Genomic DNA, 24,350 nt, shown 5'->3' with positions numbered 1-24,350 from the left:
AAACATTTTAAAAACCTTATTTACTTTACATATAACAATAGTTTAGTTATATATTATAGACTTATAGAAAGAGACCTTCTAAAAACATTAAAATGTATTACTGGCACACAAAACCATCAGTTAGAGTGAATGAATGAAGACTCGGCACAACACTTCTGAAAGGTTGCCTACCCCTGGTCTAAAGCTTCTATCACTATGAGCACCAATCACTGTTTGTTTAGCATTTCTCAGCTGCTCAAGCTAAATGTAGTGAAATAATGGTTTGCCTGTTATCATCAATTTATTTCCTTGAAAACTGTAAATAATTTACCTCCTTTCTAAAATGTTATTGATTCCTAATCATAGAAAATGTATGAGCTACAGATTCCCCCCTCCCACACACACACATGTATTTCTTTTCTACAATCATCTAGAATAAGAACATTCACACCTATCACCGACACAGTCTATGTGAGGCCTAACTATCTCAACAATTTGTTTTAGACCCTGTGATAAAGTTATGTCCGTAGAAAGAAGTCACAAGACAGAACAATAGAGGTGAAGGAGAGAGAAGGCAGTGATAATAATTCAACACAAGAATTCTTAAGCAAGTGGGATAAATATTTCAAACATCCTGAATGAAGGTGTCAGAATAAATGAGTTACTGCTGCAGGTAGGTAACCCAACAGCTAATTGCCTCTCAATAAAAAGTGGCGTGGTAGCCAGACAAGAGCTAGATATTATTTTTGGTAACACACACATACTGTTGTAGGACTCACATGACAACATTATGGAAGAACCCTTTCAGCATGAAGGCAGGGTAATCAGGGTTACATCTTGTGTAAGATTTATAACTTTAGATATTAGATATTAGATTTCACACCATTATTCTATTACCAGAAAAGGGAAATGTAGCGATCACAGCTTTTTAACCAATTGCTGCAACAGAACATCAAACACACACAAACCAATGAACCATGAGGGGAAAGCACAGGTATGCTTCCAACAAGCATCTGACTAGATGCAAGCGTACCCAAATATTGATATCCCTTGTGGTCTGAGCACAGGAATAGGAATCAGGAGCTTCCCAAGTCCTAATCTCAGCCCCTTCTAGGACCATGAGCAACTCATATAACCTCTCTGTGCCTTACTCCTCTAGCTGTAAGATAGAATAATAATACTTCTGTGACAAGTTGGATCATAGAAACCCCCTTGGGGCTGCCCAACTAATGTACCAAGACTACTTCTGTCCCCGCTTTCCCTTCCAGATTGGGCCTCCAGAGCTCTGCCTGGATGTGCCAGATACCCTTGCCAGCCACAAATACAGACCAGGTCTGAACCACGTCCCACAAACTGCAAGCTTAACTGAAAGCAGCTTAAGAAGCGTTCCTGTCTTTAACACTCAGATGCCCAACTCCCAATGGGGTCCAAACCCCAAATAAATCTGTTTTACCCTTTATAAAGCTTATACAGGGTAAACTCATAAGTTGTTCGCCCTCTATAACACTGACAGAGAGATATGCACAGCTGTTCCCCGCCCCCGCTCCCGGCAAGTATTAATACCTACTCTAGGTTAATTAATAAGTAAAAAGTGATTTTATTAAATACAGAAAGTAGGATTTAAGTGGTTCCATGTCGTAACAGACAGAACAAAGTGAATTACTAAGCAAAATAAAATAAAACACACAAGTCTATGCCTAATACATTAAAAAAACTGAATACAGAGAAAACCTCACCCCCAGAGGTGTTCCAGTAAGCTTCCTTTTATAGACTAGTCTGCTTCTAGTCTGGGTCCAGCAATCACTCACACTCCCTGTAGTTACTGTCCTTTGTTCCAATTTCTTTCAGGTATCTTTTGGGGATGGAGAGGCTATCTCTTGAGCCAACTGAAGACCAAAATGGAGGGGTTTAAATAGACTTTCTCTTGTGGGTGGATACCCCTCCCTCCCCCTGTGTAGAATTCCAGCTACAAGATGGAGTTTTGGAGTCACATGTGCAAGTCACATGTACACGCATGACTCAGAACTTACAGGTAGCAGCCATTGCCCACATGCTATCTTGAATGTCTCCAGGAAGACTTCTTACGTGGATTGGAGCCTTCCAAGATCCATTGTTCGTTAAGTGTTTGATTGGGCACTTAATTTGCACATTCTTTTCTCAAGAAGCTGACCAAATATTTTAATAAAGCTACTTAAAAATCAAGTAAGTACACAGCCAATATTCATAACTTTGAATACAAAAATGATACATGAATATAAATAGGATGAATAGATTCAGTAGATCATAACCATTCGAGATATGTTACATGGTATATCTAGCATAAAATATATTCCAGTTATGTCATATATTCAGTCATGAGCATAACCGCATAAAGCATTATGGAGTACAATGTCACAACTTCTATTTGCAAATGAAAATGGCAATGAGAAGTAGTAACCATTATTACTCATATTTGGACACTCAACTGTAGTTTGAACGAAAGAACGCTAATAATCATTTATAAATATTCCAGAATGAAGCATTTGGCTAAAATTACTACAACTATGATTTTGTTAATATTTTTCACATTAAAAACAGATTAGTGTATATAATAATGTTCAAATATGTATGATTAATATTGCAAATGTTAAATACATACATTTCATGTAATAGAACTCTCCTGCTTTGATTTTATATGCCCCAAATCATCTGAGCTCTTACTGAGTTTGGATCTGGGGGACAGCAAGGTGGGAATGAAATGTCAATATTTCAAAATGTTCAACAGTGATAGTGATTTTTTTTAAAATGTGATTTTTTTTTGAGCTATAGAATCGACCAAAAAACCCCACCAAAAACAAAAACCTTGTATGAACCCCGAAACAAGGTTGACCAGAGTGATTTCTGGATTATTCTCTACCTCACAGGGATGTTGTACAAATTAAAAATGTTTTAGATCCTTATACGAATGGGGTTTAAAGTAATATTTTAATTACCTACCTTGCTTGATTGTTGTAAGACTTAGCTGTTTGTAAAAACATCTACACAATGCTGTCGTGTTAAGCATCAGTATTACCTGAAACCTTGCATCTTGTAAGATTCATCCATCAGTACCTATTAAGCTGTGTGAATTCTGCTTTGCAACCTTTCAGGATAGAAAACTTTGTATCACTTGTTCTTTTCTAGTACTTTTATTGCGGTAATGGAGCTGAAGCATGGATTAACATTTATAAATACCCTTGGTGGATATAGCCAAGCTTGATATACAGTTTACTTTTACTACAAATCAACAAATAGTGTCTTAAGTGGCATAATAGCTTGATAAACTTATGTATCTTCTTTAGCTGATAAGATCAGACATGTATAAAACCTCAAAGAATATTCTTCAGAAAAAACAAGATTTCAGACATACAGCATCAATTTACCCATTTATATTTGTACTGTGACGACTCCTGCAAAATAGTCATATCTAGAGCTCTGTGTAACCTATTGGTTACCATTTGAGTTTCACTGGATCTTTTCTTTACTTGATTAAGCTCTAGACTCTGAATTTGGGGTTTGCGTGAACCCAAAAAACTCAAGATGAAACTCAGCTGTTGTATGTGAAATCAGAAAATTATGTAAGGTTTTAGCTCCTCAGATGGATGCTTTGTGGGGCTGGGGTTTCTGTTTTCTAAAGGTCATGTTGGCTGAGGTGATCAAATCCAGATAGCACCAAAAGCAGGTGACAGTTTGGCAGAATTCATCCATTCTTGGCCCAAGAGGCAGGAGCAGTCAGGGGGGTTAATTTGCAGTGTGTGTCAGGTCCCTGCTTCTTCCCTAAAGCAGAGATGTCATGTGCATTGATGAACCAGAGATTATACAAGGGGAGGACTGGGTTGCGGGGCTGGTAGATAAGGTTGAAAGACAGGAAATGGTAGTCAAAGAAAAGGAGCTCAGATCTAGAGAGATCAGAGGAGTAGTGTTTAGTCAACAGGATTGAAGGAGTTGCCATTTTGATAAGAGCGAGAGTTGATGGTCAAATTACATGGTGATTGTGAGGAGGCAGAAGGCTAAAGGGCCAGACTGACATTGTGGAAATTGAAAGCACTGAAGATGAAAGCAGAAGATCAAGAAGAGAGGAGGAGGAAAAGCCAGCTGTCACAGAGAATGAAAGAGATGTCCATGTGGAGAGACAGTGGGTAACAGTTACACAGAATGGGAACCTTCCGTGACAACAGCATCTGATTGCATGTTGTTTAAAGGTGCTGGAAGAGGGCAAGAGGAGGGCTTGGAAAAAGCATCAGGATGGCAGAGATAACACACACTCCTTGGCTGAGAGAACAGAAGGAAGTTTAGCCACTCAAAAGCACTTTGTTATTTGTGGCAGAGATATGGGATGGGCATTGCACTGTAGACTAATCCAGTGAAATTACACCAGAAGAATCTTCATCAAAAAATGTAAGTGTATTTGACCTTCAGTTGAGCCCTTGGAAAAGCTAGAGAAATTCAGCACTGTAAGCATCTGCCCTGGAATCAAACAGCAGATACATAAAGGAGAGAGCACTTCTGGAGCAGCCAATTGTTCCCCTTTTTTTCTTCTGTGTATGACAAGAGAGGTGGAATTGACAGTTATTTTAGCTGAAACAACTAATGAGAAGGCTCAAAATCAGGGGCATCCTGCAATCAGTCAAGGCTGATGAGGCTCCTAATGGGATAGGGGCATAAGGCTCTGGAGCAACAAGGCCAGAAATGAAATACGATTACAGTCAGGACACTGCTTCAGCACATCAGCATCAATCCCTCTGCATGAGCTGGAAAGAGTTTTCCATGTCAGTTTATGATATCTTTTCGTTTAATCAAAAATCACTTTTATTTCAACCTCCCTGCACGTAGAAAACATGTTTGTGCTTGTGCAGAATTTGTAGGTTGCATCAGTAATTAAGTTGTCATTCACTCCGATGATCTGGCTTTGTTTGAAGAATAAATAAAAGAAACAGTCAATTATTTGAACTCTAATTTGACATAAGTGTTAATTTGCCTTTGATAAAGTCTAAGAGGTCATCTGATAGGCAATAGAATGCTAAATAGACCTGAGTAAAAGTTGTGTATGAAAATTCTGTGTGGGTTTGCAAAAATTTGGGTAACATTTCTAGCTCTCCATAAGTACGGAGTACTGATTTATGACGTTTGAGTGGGAAATATGCAAAACTGCTATTTTTGCTGAGTTTTGGAAGTTCTTGTGAAAAGCAAAGCTGTGGTAATAGCCTCCTGTCCCAGATCTGGACTGTAGCATCCAAGACCTGGGTGCTTACCTGAAACTCCCCCAAGCTCACTACCAGCTTGGATATTCTCGCTGCCACCAGGTCAGGAATTATAGGGCCTGACCCCCCTTTCCTCTCTCTGGTGTCCCCAACCCTTCCTTGGGGGGACCCCCAAGACCCAGACCCCTGGGTCTCTCTCTCTCTCCTCTCCCAGCTTCCCCCCCTTTCCTGGGTTAGCCGGTGCAATGCTATACTTCACTCCTTGAATACAACCGGAGAGGCAATCTAGCTTCCCCGAGGCTAGGCATTCACCTAGTCAGCTCACACAAGAGATTCCCCCTCCCTTTGTCCTGCAGCCTTTCCCGCCCTGGGACAATAGGAAGGTGAGACACAGAGTTTGGGCTTTTCCCTCCCCCCTCTGCCTCACTAGGAAAAGAAACTTCCACAAGGTTTAAAAAGAAAACTTTATAGAAAAAAAAGAAAGAAAATATAAAACAACAATCTTGCATTAAGAAACTCAATACAGGCTCTTGCTTATAAGAAAATAGGAATAAACAGTCTGATTTAAAAGATAGCCCGATTAAACCAGTCCAACAAATCAACATACATGTAAATACACCACAAAGATCATCATAGCCGAATTACTTTGCGTTCCCTTGGTACTTACAGATGTTTAGAAGAAACTTTAAGATAAGATGGAGTTAGGAGGAAACCTTGTTTACTCACAGCTGAGAAAACAACAAAGACCCCTGGTATACAAATTCCCGCCCCTGACTTTAAACAATCCAGTTCTCTGATTGGTCCTCTGGTCAGGTGTTTGGTTACCCTTTCCAGGTAAAAGAAACTTAACCCTTACCTTACCTATCTACTTATGACAAAAGCTTTAGGGGTAAATGCCTGATCACCATAACAACAAATGTTCACAGATCCCCTTGTCTCCAACTAAAACTGATAAGGTTCATACAGATCTAGGTGTTTTTTAAAAAGAAAAAAAATGTCAAGATATAAATTGTTCCAAATAATTTGTCTACATTGTTTGAGTGGGCCCAAACTGAAACTCCAGAACTGAACAACCCAAAAATTTGGGGTATGCAAAATTCAGACGTGGATTCATATTATGCAGTAAAAGCTACCTCTCTTATTCACTAGTGTGGATCAGGGGCTGGCAAACAAGTGGTACACCCTGTATAAGTTATTAGAATTAATAACAAAAATAATAGTTTGCTCTTCTATTCATTTGCTACACACTGAAAATCATGGACTCAACAGAGGCACTGGATTTATGGCTCATTACAACAATTTGTAACCCACTAATCCCCTCTTTTAGTTCTATGACAACAGAGATGTTAATAGAGCACTCTGCCTTGAATGGTCCTGTATAATGTGTGCCAACTATTTTTAACGCTGAACAGTCTGTTCCACCTTGAATTTTGCTGTCACACTGGGCGTGCCTTTCCCAGACCTGAAGAACATTACCGCCCTAGAACATTAAATAAATGCTTCAGATCTGCAACCTCTATGGAGAGCACATAAGGAGAGAGAAGCCCCAGCAGCAAAGTTCAGATCTGATCTAAACTCCTCCAAAGTTTAGGAGCTTTTGAATCTGGGTGTGGGATTCAGAAAGGAGACAGCTACAAGTATAGATCTGAGGCACCTGAGATTTCTTTCTTATACTGGAGTAACCAGTGTAAACAAGAATAATCATAGGTGGTTTGGGCTGGCCTATTATGAAGAAAGAAGCCAGCTGAAATGTTTGGCTTCTGATCCAAATGTCCTCAAAATTCAGGACTGTTCAGATCTGGATCCTTCTCTAGTTATGGGATATTTATGAAAAGGAAATGTAATCCACCATCACTTGGCTGAGCATATTAAAACTAAGAATATCTGCAATTTACCTTCTTTTCTCACAGGAGCTGTTGAGCTGTGTTTCCTGAACTTGAAAGTGTAATGTTTACAGAATGGTTTGTTGTGATGTCTCCCTTCTATTTAACAGCAGACAGTGTTGTACTGTATATACACCAGTAAGAATTTCTGAATGATCCTAAAGGTGCCTTTTAATTCTGAAATTAAAAAAACTCAGTGTTTTAGTTCATTAATCAGGGACAGACTAAAAGCTAGGAAGGATGACGTCCCCATTACTGCTACATTTATAACCTGATAACAAACTTTTCCCAGGCAGTTTAGAAATGGCTTATTTTATTCCTTTTTTTAAAACGATGCTAGGATTCCATTTGAATAGAACATCATTCTGACCCAAGCCTATTTGCGTCAGATTTCAAGCCTGTAATTGAAAATCAAAGTGAAACAGCAGCCCAGTCAGTGTCAAAGAACATTTCTTATTTATCTGGTTTACACAATGCTGATAGCTGTTGTCACAAACCATTGAAAAAGCTATTTAGGAGACATGTCCTACGTTTTCTGGCAAATGAAAAGCAAAGTGGCTGTACGGTGCAGAAAATCTATTTAACATGGCATGTAGGAAAAAGAGAAGCTTTTGCACTGCACTGCTAAGGAAGTTATAGGTTAAAAAAAAATCTCTGCATCACTGTTCTCAATATCCTTCAAGCTGGTCAGAGACATTCTGACAAAACTCTGATGAATCTGCAAATTCTAATGAAAAAAAACTCAACATGTTTTGCAGACAATTTTATTTTGATTAAGGTCTGACAAGAATGCTGCCTAGTTTCCTGACACCATATAGCTCTGTGGCAGCCCTCCTGGCAGGCTGATGGGGAGCTGAGAGCCCTATTCATGCCTCCTCAACAGCCTGGGCTCCTATAGACTCCTGCTCCAGGGCAACCAGTCAAGCTACAGACGTGAGCCACCCTGCCAAAACAGACAGACTCACCTTAATGGAGCTCGAGCTAGGGTGCTAAAAATAGCAGTGTGGATGTTTTGCAGTTCTGGTGGAGACTCAAGCTAACCACCTGATCTCAGACTCGGGGGCAGCCCACCAGGAAAGCTTCCCCATCTCTAATTCTGCACTTGGTGTAAGGTTTCTATCCCAAACATGCAAACATCCATTTTTCAAAATTCAACCCACAGGATAGCTTACAGGCCTTTTTCTGCTCCCGCTGAAGTCAAAGGCAAAACTTCCATTTGATTTCAATGCTGCAGGATAGTGCTTTCCATTTGGAATCATGCTTGGTTTATCCCCATGTACTTGCATATTACATAAAAAATAATTATGTTGAAAGAAAGTTATTTAGGTTACAAAGTCTAGCACTTGAAAGAAACTAAGAAATGCTGGATTTACAGTTGCCCATGTGATCCTGTGCACTGAATGAGGCAGGGGTTCTGAGGGAAAAATAGTATTGGGTTAATGTAATTAAAGACTGTATCACAATACGTAATGTTACATGGCAATGGTCAATCTGACATTTCCTAATTTTTGAGTGCAGGGGGGTAATGGTCTGGTGGCAGGATGTGCTGGGTCTAGACAGGGCTGCCCGGGGGGAGCAAGTGGGGCAATTTGCCCCAGGCCCCAGGATCCACAGGGGCCCTGTGAGCCCTGGCCGAGAATCCCTTCCCTGGTTAGAGGCACCTTTTTAATTTTTGCTCATCTAGGGGTGGTCCTGGTCTTTGGGGCACTTTGTCGGTGGGCCCTTCACTCACTCTGGGTCTTCAGTGGCACTTCGGTGGCGGGTCCTTCAGTGCTGCCAAAAATGTGGAGCGAGTGAATGACCCACCGATGCTCAGACTTGGAGCGCCGCCCAGTGAGTACAAGCGCAGCGGGGGGGGGGGGGGCGCCTTTTTTATGTCCACTCCCCCGTTTTGTCCCAGGCCCCCTGAATCCTCTGGGTGGCCCTGGGTCTGGAGGGATAGTTAGGGGAGTCCTGCTCATTTCACTCTCTCATCCCAATCTCCCCTGTCCTGGGTGGCTTCTACCTTATATGCAGGGGCGGCTCTAGGTATTTTGCTGCCCCAAGCATGGCAGGCAGGCTGCCTTCAGCGGCTTGCCTGCAGTAGGTCCCTGGTCCTGCAGATTCAGTGGCATGCCTGTGGGAGATCTGCCAAATCCACGGGACCAGCGGACCTTCTGCAGGTACGCTGCCGAAGGCAGCCTGCCTGCCCCCCTCGCGGCAACTGGCAGAGTGCCCCCCGTGGCTTGCTGCCCCAGGCACGCGCTTAGCGTGCTGGTGCCTGGAGCAGCCCCTGCTTATATGGTGCCCCTAGAGAAGGGAATGTGCTGTGAAGCCATGCATGTGGTATAGAGCAGGGGTAGGCAACCTGTGGCACACATGCCGAAGGCGGCACAGGAGCTGATTTTCAGTGGAACTCATACTGCCCGGGTCCTGGCCACCAGTCTGAAGGCTCTGCATTTTTATTTAATTTTAAATGAAGCTTCTTAAACATTTTAAAAACTTTATTTATTTTACATACACCAATAGTTTAGCAATATATTATATACTTATAGAAAGAGACCTTCTAAAAACGTTAAAATGTATTACTGTCAAGTATCAGAGGGGTAGCCATGTTAGTCTGAATCTGTAAAAGCAGCAAAGAGTCCTGTGGCACCTTATAGACTAACAGACGTTTTGGAGCATGAGCTTTTGTGGGTGAATGTCATGCATCCGACGAAGTGGGTATTCACCCATGAAAGCTCATGCTCCAAAACGTCTGTTAGTCTATAAGGTGCCACAGGACTCTTTGCTGCTTTTACAAAATGTATTACTGGCATGCGGAACCTTAATAATAAGGTGAATAAATGAAGACTTGGCACACCACTTCTGAAAGGTTGCCAACCCCTGGTGTAGAGGGTAATCGTGTGTGGGGTGTCCAACTTGGTGCTTCCTCTCTCATCCCCACATTGTCTGTTGCTACAGCTGCTCTGGCAGCTCCAAGGTATTCCCAGTGCAGTCTGTGGTGCTGCTTCTGCTGCTACTTTGCAGGTGGTGCGGGCCCAGAGCTTTAAAACATTCCTGTTCAGTTACTGCTTTTTAATGGTATTAAGTTTTTAATGTTTAATTACTCTGCAAAACCTAAGCAGAATTTCCTGAGACAAGCAAAAATCACGTGTATCCCCAAAATTTTGTCCCTGCTAAATTTCAACGGCATGGTACGAACAATGAAGGTGTTATTCCTTCTAAAAAAAATTGCAAGAATCTTTTATATTGAAAAGCGCTTGGCAACCTAAATATGGTGATCACTACCACCTACTCTAACTTCCCTTCTCAGGTCTCTGAAGGGCAGGCAGAGGCGCTGCCTTGTAAAATGGCAAGAGCTTCATTTAAAAATCGGGGGAGGGGAATTGCAAACATTGTAATTTTTTATTATGAAGGGTATAAGTAACGCAGAGAAGACAAATCTGCCTAATCTCTAACAGCTGAGTCACCAATGTCATTAAATTGAATGGTTAATTACCCCCAAAATATTCTGACTTTTTCTTATCAAATGGTGAATACATGCTATAGTGGATGGAATGCTTCCCTGCATCACCTCCCTGATCTGCGAACAAGAGTGTGGCTCATCAATAATCAAGCACAAACTATTGTTGTCTAATGGTGGTGAGACACAGACTGGATCAAGCTATCTGGAGAAGAGATTTATCCAAATTACTCAATAGCTTGGAATAGTTACAGTATACTCTGGGCAGACCTCAGAGGTATTCTTTCGAAAAGAAACTGCATCTTATTTTCAACACTGATCCCACTGGAGAAAAAACCTCCTTTAAAAATGTCAGTTGAATGAAGCAAACCAGTTAAAGGCATATGGTTATGTGGGAAGAATTAAAAGTGTTGTCCAAGATACAGGGCTGGCGCTTCCATTTAGGCGACCTAGGAGGTCGCCTAGGACACCAGGATTGGGGGGAGGCGGCATTTTGCTCCGGTGGACCTCCTGCAGGCTTGCCTGCGGAGGGTCCGCTGGTCCCGCGGCTCCAGTGGAACATCCTCAGGCACGCCTGCGGCAGGTCTACCGGAGCCGCGGGACCAGTGGACCCTCCGCGTGTCGCCGTGCTTGGGGTGGCGAAATGGCTAGAGCCGACCCTGCACCTAGGGCGCCAAAAAGCCTGGCACCGCTCCTGCCAAGATATCACAAGTAACTTGAATGTTCAAGCCCACATTAAGTACGGTGAATCACCTCTCTTCAACAGCAGTGCAGATACCAGTTATGTACTTTACTAATGGCCGATGAGCCAATATCACTAAAGAGCACCAATTTACTGCTGTGCTCTTTAGAATACACACTTCCTGCACTTTGTGTCCCCCCATAGTTCCAACTTCTCTTTGTGTGTCATTTTTGGTAGTGTTAACAAGACACAGAAACCTACCACAAAGAGGAAAAGTGATTAAAGATGGTTCTTCGGGATTTATAGTATATTCATCCAAACTGCATGTGTAAATTTGCTCTAGATCTCAGCATTTTTATTACTAGCATATGCATATGTATTTAAGACAATTAATATCACCTGTGTGGATCTCAGACAATAAAAAAGAAGTTGGTGTTTTCAAGATATGGAGTCAGAGACACTATTCCAGGTGAAGATGAGTGGGGGTCTCTCCATATGCAGTTGAGGTACTCTATTCTAACAGTTTACATTACCTGACTTACCAAGAATCAGTTGGCTAATACAGATCTCCACCATTCATGTGCAACAAAACCACATGATTGCACAGTTAATCTATGGTACTCTTCTGTTGCATTGCTGTACATTTTCTATCATTCCAGTTGTTTTTAGAGCTAAGATACCAGTTTTCATGACTTTGAGATCAATGGCCTGATTAAGTTCTAATGCAATTTTCTCAGGACTTTGGACCAGATGCTCAGCACAGCTCCACTGAAATCAATGATTTCAGTCTAGTTATGCCAGTATACACTAGCTGAGAACCTGGCTCTTGGTTTCTAGAGCTCACAGCAGAAAAGAGAAACTGTTGGATGGATATATATCTCAAAACTTCCTCAGACAGACAGGATCCTCAGGAGAAAGCAGGCCAGCACGTGTGTAAGAGCAGGTCAACTCCTGCCCACTCCCACTAAACTTTTGGTTTAATGTAACTATACAACCAATCCTAAGAACATAAAAACAACCATCCTGGGTCAGACCAAAAGTCCATCTAGCCCACTATCCTGTCTTCCGACAGTGGCCAATGCCCGGTGTCCCACAGGGAATGAACAGAACAGGTAATCACCCATTCCCAGCTTCTAGCAAACAGAGGCTAGGGACACTATCCCTGCCCATCCTGGCTAATAGCCATTGAACTTATCTAGTTCTTTTTTTAACCCTGTTATAGTCTTGGCCTTCACAACATCCTCTGGCAAGGAGTTCCACTGGTTGATTGTGCATTCTGTATGTCTACACTGCAATTAGACACTAGCAGTTGGCCTGTGCCAGCTGACTTAAACTTGTGGGGCTCAGGCTGTTTAACTGTGGTGTAAAACGTTCAGTTTTGGGCTGCAGCCCAACTCTCCGACCTTACCGTCCAGTGGCAAGTGTCTAATTGTAGTGTAAACATACACCTTTTTGTCTAGAGTGAATGCAACCGTACATCTAGGTATACATAATCCTCCTTCAGTTCTTTACATCAAATTCTACAGGTTGATTCTCTGAGCAATATTTGTTGAAGCCAAGCAAAAGCGCTTCCTAGTTCACCCTCCCTGTTTCTCACTAACTTTCAATATTTGTAGTTTCCCAAGGAAAAAGAAAAACGTGCTCAGTATTATTGCTGCCATGTGCCTTCTACCATTTCAACAACTCCATCTTGTATCTCAAATTTCATTCAACTTTTTACATAAAAGCTCTCCTGTAGAGGGCTCCATTTCAGTGGGAAGTTTAAATTTGCTGCACCTCACAGTGTAGTTCCACACTTCCTGTTGACTCTCAGACTCACACAGACAGAAAGCAGTTGCAGAGACCAGAGAATTCAGTCAGGCATGACTACCAATGTTTACTTTATAAGTTATTTAACGGTTATCCTACAGTCATCAATAAAATACTACTGGAACTGTAAGTTGTTCCAGGACAACTTGAGACATTCATGTACCTTTCAATTAGCCTGGGCTGAATTAAGAATAAAACAGTAGCAGGTCTTTATTCCATAGCCTGTTCCTTCCACTTCTTTATCTAAGAAACTTGGTTTAAAGACAGAAGACAAAACTGTGAACCAGATACAGTGGCAGAATGCCAGAAACTCCATTGATTTTAATGCGTGCTTGATTTACATTGAGGTATATAATGTCAGGATCAGGCTTTATATCTTTTGCTACTACACTGGTCCCATTGAAGGAAATTCAATTAAAGTTAATGATAACACTCATATTGAAATTAGTGCTGACATCTTTAGTGGTAGCAGGGTTAAACCATAATCCTTGAACAAAACATTTTTGGACTGCTAATTTAAGGGTTTTTTGCCAAAGAAGCAATCTATCTATTTAAAGTGGGGACAGGAGACATCATTTTACCACATTTAGGACACTCAGATAGAATGGGTTCTAGGTTTCCAACAGAACCTAGAATTTCTGTGATTTGAGTCCCATTCAGTACTGGCAAAAAGAGAAGTCTCGGCTGTTGCATGTTTTAAAGTTCTTATATTTCCTTAGCAATTATTGAAGCAGGGAAATAAGCACTTTCAATGAATAATTGTGATTGTTGTATAACAAATGCTTCCATTTAATTAGAAATGATTTTTTGTTGTTTATCTATTTGATTAGATTTTAAGCCTTATAGGGCAAGAATAATCTTCTATTCTGTTTGTATGATACCTAGCACAATCCTGGCTCTGGGAGAAGCATTTAGACACACCCAGAAAACAAATAATAAATATTCATTTTAAAAAATCAATTTTCCATAACAGCCATGGTGAAAGTTTTAGGTGGAGTATATGCAGTGAAAGTCTAAAAGGCTGACAAAATCCAACCCTGCTTTTGCATAAACCAAATGATTATTGAATGCTTCCCTCCTTTTGCATACAGATTTTTTTTAAATGACTACGTGTCCACAATATATAGCTATAAACAGAATAGCATAAAACTAGTCTTCAGTGTAGCATCTTATAGCTATTAGCGAGGTTTTCAAAGCTTTTTAGTCTCCAACTCTTCCTCAGTCAAGCTAGTAGCTAATTTTACCTCTGTTTTATTTTTCAGAGGGGTCAACTCTAGAATTTAAGAATCCAAAAGAATGTCTCTCTCTCTGACTCTACTGTTCTTATTCCTTCCCAGGTCTCTTGTGAGCAACGCATGTCAACTGGATTGTGATTTGAGGGGTACTGGTGCATTACAGATGAAGCAGCAGACCGAACTTTTATTTTGGTAGGCTTTCTGATTTCAAGCAACAACCGAGCAGTTAAAAGCATTCTGTTAAAAATCTATTTATAGACATGTATGCAGATCAAAACAAGTTCCCTGCACTTCTGACCAGCTGGTTACACAAAATTAACATTGTACTTAGCTCAATATTTGTATTTTTTTCCTTTCACAGCCAGCTGTAGGGGACCTGACCAGAAGATTAAGAACATAAGAATGACCAGACTGGGTCAGACCAGTGGTCCATCTAGCCCAGTGTCCTGTCTCTTACAGTGGTCAGTAGATTAATGTAATGTACCTATAACCAGTTCACTGGTTAACTTTATATGTTTAGACTAAAAGAGCACCCCGGGGGTTGTTTTTGAACATGAACCACACCCTCAAAAGTTGGAAGTGGTGCACATCTGAAAAATTGCCATTCACCACCTCAGTCCACCAAGTCCCACACAAAATCTTCCAGGATCCCTGAAAAAGTTAAGACAGTCCTTTCTCTGTTTTCTGTTGTCAAAAAGTAGAGGTCCCTTTTTAATTGCAGCCATGATTTCCATGACAAAATCCCATTGTTTTAGAGGTTTTTAAACATCAAGTTATTAGGTCTGATTTTTCCCTCACACCAGATTTATGCCGGTGTAAGGCCTTTGAGACAACAATAGACCTCCCATGATTTACACCCATGCAAGAAAGGAGAATAAGGCCCATAACTTTGCCACTCCTTTTACTCACCAGCTAGTACTAACCAATTTGCTGAAGTGGATGTGTAACCCACAGTAAAAAAGCCTCTCTCTTTGTCCTCTCTAGTAACTGATGTACATGAGAGGTTTATGAATTTCATACTGCCACGAGTTAGTGGGAACAGTCAGCGAATCATAGGACTGAAAGGGACCTTGAGAAGTCATCTAGTTCAGTCCCCTGCACTCATGTCAGAATTAAATATTATCTATTCTAGACCATCCCTAACAGGTGTTTGTCCAACCTGCTCTTACAGATCTCCATTGATGGAGATTCTACAACCACTGTAGAATTTATTCCAGTGTTTAATCACTCTGACAGTTAGGAAATGTTTCCTAATGCCCAACCTAAACCTCCCTTGCTGCAGTTAAGCTCATTACTTCTTGTCCTATCCTCAGAGGTTAAGAACAACAATTTTTCTCCCTCTTCCTTAAAACAACCTCACTTAAAGTCATCCCAGTTAACATTGTTTCATTGCTAATCAGTTAGAGAACATGCTTGTTTAAAGTTGCACAATGCTCCCTTATAATGTTTGGCAGCCACCTGCTTTGTCCACTGCTTGCAGAAAGAGCAGCCGTTGGAGCTGGTGGGGGGGGGGGCTTGGAATCAGGGTGGACCGGCAGCCCCCCAATCAGCTTCCTGCTCCCCTAAGTTCCCTGTGCGGCAGCCCAGCAGGCTATCAATTGCCAGGCAGTTCAGCTGTCTCTCCCTCCATTGGCATGTGCTGCTCCTGCCAGTCTGCCTTGGGGCTGCTCCTGGGAACCTCCTGCTTGCTGTGCAGGGGTGGGGAAGAGGATTCTAATGTCAGGATGTCTCCTGCCCCCCACTCCTACACCCCATTGCCACACAATGGGGGAAGGCATGACAGGGCTCAGGATGGAGGGAGCTTGCTGGCAGCAGCTGCTGTCTCAACTTGGGGATCTACTTAAAAAGGCAATGTACTGAGAGTGGGGTCAGTGTACTTAAAGCGGCAATGCCCATCTCTCTCTCTCTCACACACACACACACACACGGTGTGTGTGTTTGTCTCTCTCTACCATGCTGTCTCCCCTCTGTCCATTCATGCTGCCTTCTAGAGTATGAGGCTACATTAACAATATGTTAACCTTTGAGGGCGCCGCCAAGTGTTAGTTCATCATTTAGCAGTAAGGCAATCTCTGGGAAATATTCCACCCTTTTCCACTGTCTGACTCCACCACCTCAACCAAGCTTTACAATCATATTGCCATGTACAGTATTAAATTATTTGTTAAAAACTTGTATATTATAGTCTTTTGTCTGGCAAAAAAGTTTCCCTGTTTACATTACTTCTTATGGGGAAATTGGATTCACTTAACATCATTTCGCTTAAAGTAGCATTTTTCAGGAACATAACTACAATGTTAAGTGAGGAGTTACTGTACTTGAAAACTGTTATGTCCCCTCTCAGTCTTCTCTTTTCCAGACTAAGCAAACCCAATTTTTTCAATCTTCCCTCATAGGTCATGTTTTCTAGAGCTTTAATCATTTTTGTTGCTCTTCTTTCTCCAGTTTTTCCACATCTTTCTTGAAATGTGGTGCCCAGAACTGGACACAATACTCCAGCTGAGGCCTAATCAGCACGGAGTAGAGCAGAATTACTTCTTGTGTCTTGCTTATAACACTCCTGTTAATACATCCCAGAAGGATGTTTATCTTAAGCAGCAGTGCCTTGTGCTGAAGGTCCTGGGTTCAAATCCCACACACACACTCCGTCAGCCAAAGCGGGGCTGGTTGTTGACGACCTCTGTTCCACAGTCTTTCAGAGTAACAGTGCAAGTAGGATGGAAAGTTTGGGACACAAGACTGTGTGAAGAGGAATCTTCCTTAGGAGGAAAAGTGAGAACTTATGATTTTTAATCCAAAATTCTTGTGAGTCATCCATGAGGTTTCCTGAAGTGCGACAAAAATCAAAGCCCTAGAAATAAGCATGCAAGAAATGTTACAAATAGGCTGGTGAGGTGGAAGAAAAAGGCCCATACAGTACAATGATGAATGAGCAGAAAATGCACTCTGATGAGTTAAACCTTGAATCTCTGTTTCCTCAAAAGATAGTTTCCATACCAAAACTGTACTCTTAGAAGGGAAAGAGGGGAAAAAATAATCAGGCTCTGTGAAAGTGGCCAATTTTAGCAGTCTGTGTATGTTTCTGAGACATAAATCCATTTTCTCTCCAGATAACACATGAAACAATTACTCATGCAGAGAACATTTTTTTAAACTCCTACCTTTGACAGATAACACCTTAAGAATTGTTTATTTTGTTGGTTCTCATTGGTGATAGGGGCTAATAACTTCCACCAGGAATCTAGAGCAGAATAAAGCAGCTCCTTGTTTAATAACAAGATTCCGAAATGTATAAAACAAAGTGTGTGTGTGTGGGGGGGGGGAATCAACCAAACCACCATAGCTTTCATTCAATTGCACCTAAGAACACCAATGGAAAGGTTACGTCAAGATCAGAATTAGTTAGAATGTAGGTGGCCTTGCTACAATAGCAGTACAAAGATATGCACGGAGTATCTTCCTCCTATGAAAAATTTGACACAGCTTACACAGGACAGGCTCCATTTTAATTGATCTGGTTATGGACTATGGGGGTCGAAGTTTGCATCTCAGCTGTTATAATCTCTAGGATGCATGCAGCAACATGGTTAATTCAGCTCCACTCTCTGGCTGCTAGCTGGTGAAGACAAATACACTGGCTGTTCAGTGCAGCTTTCAGGCAGCTATGGAAAGACCAACTTTCAACTGACAGATGAGATATACACAGCATGGCTTAGCCAATGGAATATGGAAAATTCCCTTGTGGTTCACTATCTGCTTTTTATGGGTCATGAGGATTCCGGCCAAGTTTCTGCTGTGGCAGAACAAACATTTAGCAGATCCAGTTACCATATTGGAGTGTGAGCAAGTATCTTTCCCGGTCTGCTCCACAAAAACAATCCTCTTCTGGAGGTCTGGCTTTATATATTATTTTACTCTTTTATGTGTTAATACACACACACAATTCTGCTCAGTTTCTCCCCAGGCTTGGCTGCTCCTAGAAATCCCCCTTCAGGAGTGCTCAGCCCCCATCCTAGATCTTCTGTCCCCAGAGAGTTAAGATTAACTCCTTTATATCCAGGAAGGGTAATGAGCCCCCTGCAAGAGCAGCTCAGCAGAACCCACTCAACCCTTTCTCAGAAAAAACACCTGCTGACTGAGTGAGGTGTTTCAGGCAAATACCGCCAGCCTGCTCCATACCTCTTTGCTTAGAGCCATGCTCAGGGTATGCTCTCTGGTTTCTTCTCCCTGCACAATCCTTTCTGAACCAAACTACTAATGACTCCTGTTTCTCATGATCTGCTCAGTGACTTCTGGAAAGAAGGAGTCACAGAAATGTATCCATTCTTATACCACAATGTATGTAGCCACACACACTGAGATATAGCCCCTTTTATTCCCTATTCACAGGGAAAATCTCCACTAAGGGACAGCCCTGGGAGTCCTGAGCACCTACACTGCAGTCCAAGCCCTGTGATCCCAGGCCAGCCAGGGGTCTTTTATTGCAGCGCAGACGTATCCGATGATGCAGGTAACCAACCCAGGTCCTGTTGTCTGAGGAGCTCAGGGTGTACCAAGACATTCCTCGCCAAAGTTTAGGTGCAGCAGGAGTACACTAGGCCAGTTACTATCCCTTTCCTATCTGTATAGGCACAGAGAGCCCCATGACCTCAGCAAGACCATGTCTCCCCACCATGAAACTCTGGAAAGGGCCAAAAATTCTGTACAAACAGAACAGACAAGAGAAGGAATGGTAACTCCCCACTTGTGTGAGTAAGTGTCCTCCTCAGAATCACATTCCCTTAGGAGACAGAACTTCTAAACATGCGCTTGTTGCTCACAGGCAAAACACACAATGGGATGGATTGTTCGCTCCCTATTGGTTTTCAAGTTCCTTTGGTTTTCTCCCTGAAGTTTATTCTTGGTTCATTCAATTGACTGTCCTTCAGTCATGGCTCTGTTGGTCTCTCCAGCAGTTCTTCCTCCATGAAATCCACAGTCTCTGCTAGCTTAGATGGCTGGTGACAGCACATCCAAGTTTACATTCTCCCAGGCACATTATCTAATTGCTTCTAAAAGCAATTCGTCCCTCAGTTCTCCGACAGTTTGTGACTCAGCCTTCACTCAATGAGTTGGCTGACTGATCTGTTGATGGGTAACTGTGTCTGAGGGGAAAAAATAGGGCTAATGTGGCAAGGAGTGACTGTGTTGGAAAGAGAGCATGATCTCTTTGCTCCTAGTCTTGTCCCTAACTAAAAGTTCATTGTTCCTGGCTATCCAGGAGGTGATGGTCCTATGAATAAAGGAAAATTTTTAATAGGACTGTCAAGCTATTAACAAAATTAATCATGATTAATCACACTGTTAATAATAGAATACTATGTATTTAAATATTTTTGGATGTTTTCCACATTTTCAAATACATTGATTTTAATTACCACAAGAATACAAAGTGTGCAGTGATCACTTTATATTTTTTTATTACAAATATTTGCACTGTAAAAACCAAAAGAAATAGTATTTTTCAATTAATCTAATACACTACCATAGTTCAATCTCTTTATCATGAAAGTTAAACTTACAAATGTATAATTATGTACAAAAAATAACTGCACTCAAAAACAAAACAATGTAAAACTTTAGAGCCTACAAATCCACTCAGTCCTACTTCTTGTTCAGCCAATAGCTAAGAGAAACAATATTGTTTACAATGTCACCTGAAAGGGAGAACAGGCATTTACATGACACTATTGTAACTAACATTGCGAGATATTTACATGCCAGATGCACTAAAGATTCATATGTCCCTTCATGCTTCAACCGCCCTTCCAGAGGACATGTGTCCATGCCAATGCTGGGTTCTGCTCGATAACAGTCCAAAGCAGTGCAGCCTGACGCATGTTCACTTTCATCATCTGAGTCAGATGCCACCAGCAGAAGGCTGATTTTCCTTTTTGGTGGTTCAGTTCTGTAGTTTCTACATCAGAGTGTTGCTCTTTTAAGACTTCTGAAAACATGCTCCACATCTCATCCCTCTCAGATTTTGGAAGGCACTTCAGATTCTTAAACCTTGAGTCAAGTGCTGTAACTATCTTTAAAAAACTCACATTGGTACCTTCATTGTGTTTTGTCAGATCTGCAGTGAAAGTGTTCTTAAAACAAACAACATGTACTGGGTTATCATCCAAAACTGCTATAATATGAAATATATGGCAGAATGCAATTAAAACAGAGCAGGAGACGTACAATTCTCCCCCAAGGAGTTCAGTCACAAATTTAATTAACGCTTAAAAAAAAAAAGAGCATTATCGGCATGGAAGCAGGTTCTCTGGAATGGTGGCTGAATCATGAAGGGGCATACAAATGTTTAGCATATCTGGCATGTAAAATACCTTATAATGCCAGCTACAAAGTGCCATGCAAATGCCTGTTCTTATTTACAATGTCACCTGAAAGTGAGAAGTGGGCATCATTAGCTCCTGCAGATATAAACAATCTTGTTTGTCTTAGCAATTGGCTGAACAAGAAGTAGGACTGAGTGGACTTACAGGCTTTAAGGTTTTATATTGTTTTGTTTGTGAATGCAGTTATGTAACAAAAAAACCCTACATTTGTAAGTTGCACTTTCACAATAAAGAAATTGTATTATGGTACTTGTAGGAAGCGAACTGAAAAATGCTTTTTCTTTATCATTTTTACAGTGCAAAGATTTGTAATAAAAATAATATCAAGTGAGCACTGTACGCTTTCTGTTCTGTGCTGTAATTGAAATCCATATACAGGAAAATGTAGAAAAACATCCAAAAAGATTTAATTAATTTCAACTGGTATTCTATTGGTTAACAGTGCAATTAATCACAATAAATGTTTTAAATTGCGATTAATTTTGAGTTAATTGCATGCGTTAACTGTGATTCATTGACAGCCCTAGTTTTTAATAAAAAATGACAGAGCAGATTAAATATTACACTACTTCATTTTTGATTAATTTACAACAATATTTTACTAATTTATAATGTGTAGCTGACCAATTCAGAGACTACTCCTGCTGCAATAAGAATTTCTGCATGTGCTGTAGTGGTGTTAGTAACCTATCAGAAACTTGACCTTCAGGTCTCCCTCACTGTCACTGGGCTAATCAAAGATGATTAGGGAATTTAAGGGGGTTCTAGTTCACGCTCACCCGCCAGCCAAATCTACTATTGTTCTATTTATAATATGTTCCATTAATAAGGTAATGGGCAAAATCATCCCTGAATAGTGCTACAAAAATCCATTGAGTAACACCAGGAATTAGGCCTAGATTCAGGGAGGTTTTTAAGCACATGCTTAACTTTAATCATATGATCAATCCCATTAACCTCAATACCTTGCTGAATCAAGCCTTTCGTTTGGCCCGTACTTTGATGGCAATTTCACAGAGCACTAAAGATTCCGAGATCCATCAATGCCTGCCCACCCTTCACCCCCACTTAAACTTCTTCTGTCCCTCCTCCAGTGCCAGTAAACAACCACAACTGCTTTAATCCTCCAGCCATGGGAGGGCGAAAACAATGTGAATCATAGGACTGGAAGGGACCTCGAGAGGTAATCTAGTCCATTCCCCTGCACTCATGGCAGGACTACGTAATAGCTAGACCATTCCTGATAGATGTTGTCTAACCTTTTCTTAAAACCACTAACGATGGAGATTCCAAAACCTCCCTAGGCAAATTTGTTCCAATGCTTAATTACCCTGAAGATTAGAAAGATTTTCTAATGTCCAACCTAAATCACCCTTGCTGCAGTTTAGGCCCATTGCTTCTTGTCCTATCCTCGAAGGTTAATGAGAACAATTTGTCTTTCTTGCTTGTAACATTTTCTGTACTTGAAAACTGTTATGTCCCCTCTCAGTCTTCTCTTCTCCAGACAAAAATTTTTTCGATTTTCTCCCATAGGTCATGCTTTCAAGACCTTTTTGTTGCTTTTCTCTGGACTGTCTTAAATTTGTCCACATCTTTACTGAAATGTGGTGTCCAGTAATGGACAATACTCCAGTTGAGGCCTTATCAGCTCAGAGTAGAGTGAAAGAATTACATCTTGTGTCTTGCTTACAACTTTCCTGCTAATACATCCCAGAATGATGTTTGCCTTTTTTTTTGGAGGAGGAGGGGGGGGGAGGGGAGAAGAACAGTTACGCTGTTGACTCATATTTAGCTTGCGATCCACCATGACCCCAGTTCTCCTTCTTAGGCAGTCATTTCCCATTTTGTATGTGTGCAACTGATCGTTTCTTTGCATATGTCCTTATTGAATTTCATCCTCTTTACTTCAGACCATTTCTCCATTTTGTCCAAATCATTTTGAACTTTAATCCTATCCTCCAAAGCACTTGCAATCCCTCTCTAGTACCACCTGGCCAAGAGGATGAGCTCGTGCACTGAGAAGGTCATTTTTGGTCTGTGCTCTAGCCGCAGTTACTACCTTTTATAACATATGTGAACTCCACTGGCTTGGGAATCTGGAACGCTGAAATGCTTACTAAATCTATGCCTGCTATGCTGCACCATGCAGCACTTCCCCCAAACATCAGACTAGGTAGTATTAGGAGGTATAATACGTGGCTGTCATATGCATCCAAATACAATTGCCAGAGTCTAGCCTTGTTGATCCTGCGTTGAATGTCATATACCCTAGTTCCAGGTGAGGAGGAACAAATATTTGTAACCAGAGGAAGAAAGATGAATGAGGAAAGACTGTCATTACTTTGACCATTCTTCCATAAAGCAGATACAAATAAATCCCTGAAACTGGAAGAGAATAAATCCAAGAGATAAAGGGAAGCCCTAATGCAAAGAACATCTATAAAATAAAAGGAGAAGAACATTAAATACAGTGCATCCAGATGGGTACATTTGACCCCCAAAACTGGGAGCAGGGTAACATCATAGCAGATGAGATTTAACTGAAGATGCTGTTTGAGTGTAGCTGAATAAAAAGAGAGGAAAAGTAAAAAGTCATTAAAAATTTACTCCAGTAAAATGTTCCCTTTTTAAGATAGCATGTCAAGATAGAAATTAAGAGCATGTTTATGTCTAACACTGTAGACAAAAGCATCAGTTGTGAGATTTAATAAGAGTTATGTTGCTTTAGGCTGAATCTGTTTTATTTTTTCTAGGCTACTGAGCCAAACACAATGTGTGGAGCTGCACATCAATGCAGCATTCACATGCTAACATTCTCTCTGGTTAATGATTTCATGTGTAGGGAATCGATCAGTGGGAAGTCTGTAAACAGCCTGATTAACTGCTAGTTGCATTCTGTTTGGTTTTTTACATTTCAGGAACTGCAGGGAGCCTGATCCAACCTTTAAAAAGAAACATACGTCCTTCAAAAATGAATGCCTGCGTATTTTTTCAGCATTGGTAGATGATGGCTCTAATGTGCAATGCAGCCAAAGGACAGTGAACATTATCAGACAGCTCAATCCTTCTAGGGACTTTATCATTGTATCAGAAATCCTTAGGATTTGGGGGCAGGGATGAGAGAGAGCGAGAGCAGTGTAAATCTTACACTAACAAACTGCCATAACACTCTTGTTTTTGACACTCAGTTTGCAGTGAAGAGGATATTAGCATTTTGGAGTGGGGGGAAGGTATTATGCTCTAAGTTATTAAGGGCCTTATCTAATGCCCACTGAGGTCAACTGGAGTCACCTGGGCCAGAGAGGAGATGATTTCACAAATAAAGTTGTGACAAACATAAACCAATGGGTGGGAAAGGAACCCAGTAACGGACTTTTCAAAGAGGCAGAAAAACCACCAAACCTAAACTTGCACCTTATCACCCCTGTGTCAGACACCTGTCCAGATTGCATCACATTATTCAGGTACTCTAAGTCCTTAACACACTCTCCCAGCTACTGTGTCTTGGTTCTGTGTTTTAAGTATTTTAGTTCAGAAACCATAGAAACAGCTTATTATTCACTGCCAGAGGAAAATGCACTGCGCAACAATTTATCAATCATTCATATTTACAATTTCCTTAAAAATCTGTGGGATGCACTTGTGGGAAACATAAGGAGTCCCATACTGAAACATTAATGCAGTTCATTTATTCTGGTTTAACTGCCCTCTATTT

Source organism: Chelonoidis abingdonii, chromosome 4 (genome assembly GCF_003597395.2).
Source record: "Chelonoidis abingdonii isolate Lonesome George chromosome 4, CheloAbing_2.0, whole genome shotgun sequence".
NCBI lineage: Eukaryota > Metazoa > Chordata > Testudines > Testudinidae > Chelonoidis > Chelonoidis abingdonii.
The sequence above is the reverse complement of the archived record's forward strand: the minus strand, read 5'-3'. Positions refer to the sequence as shown.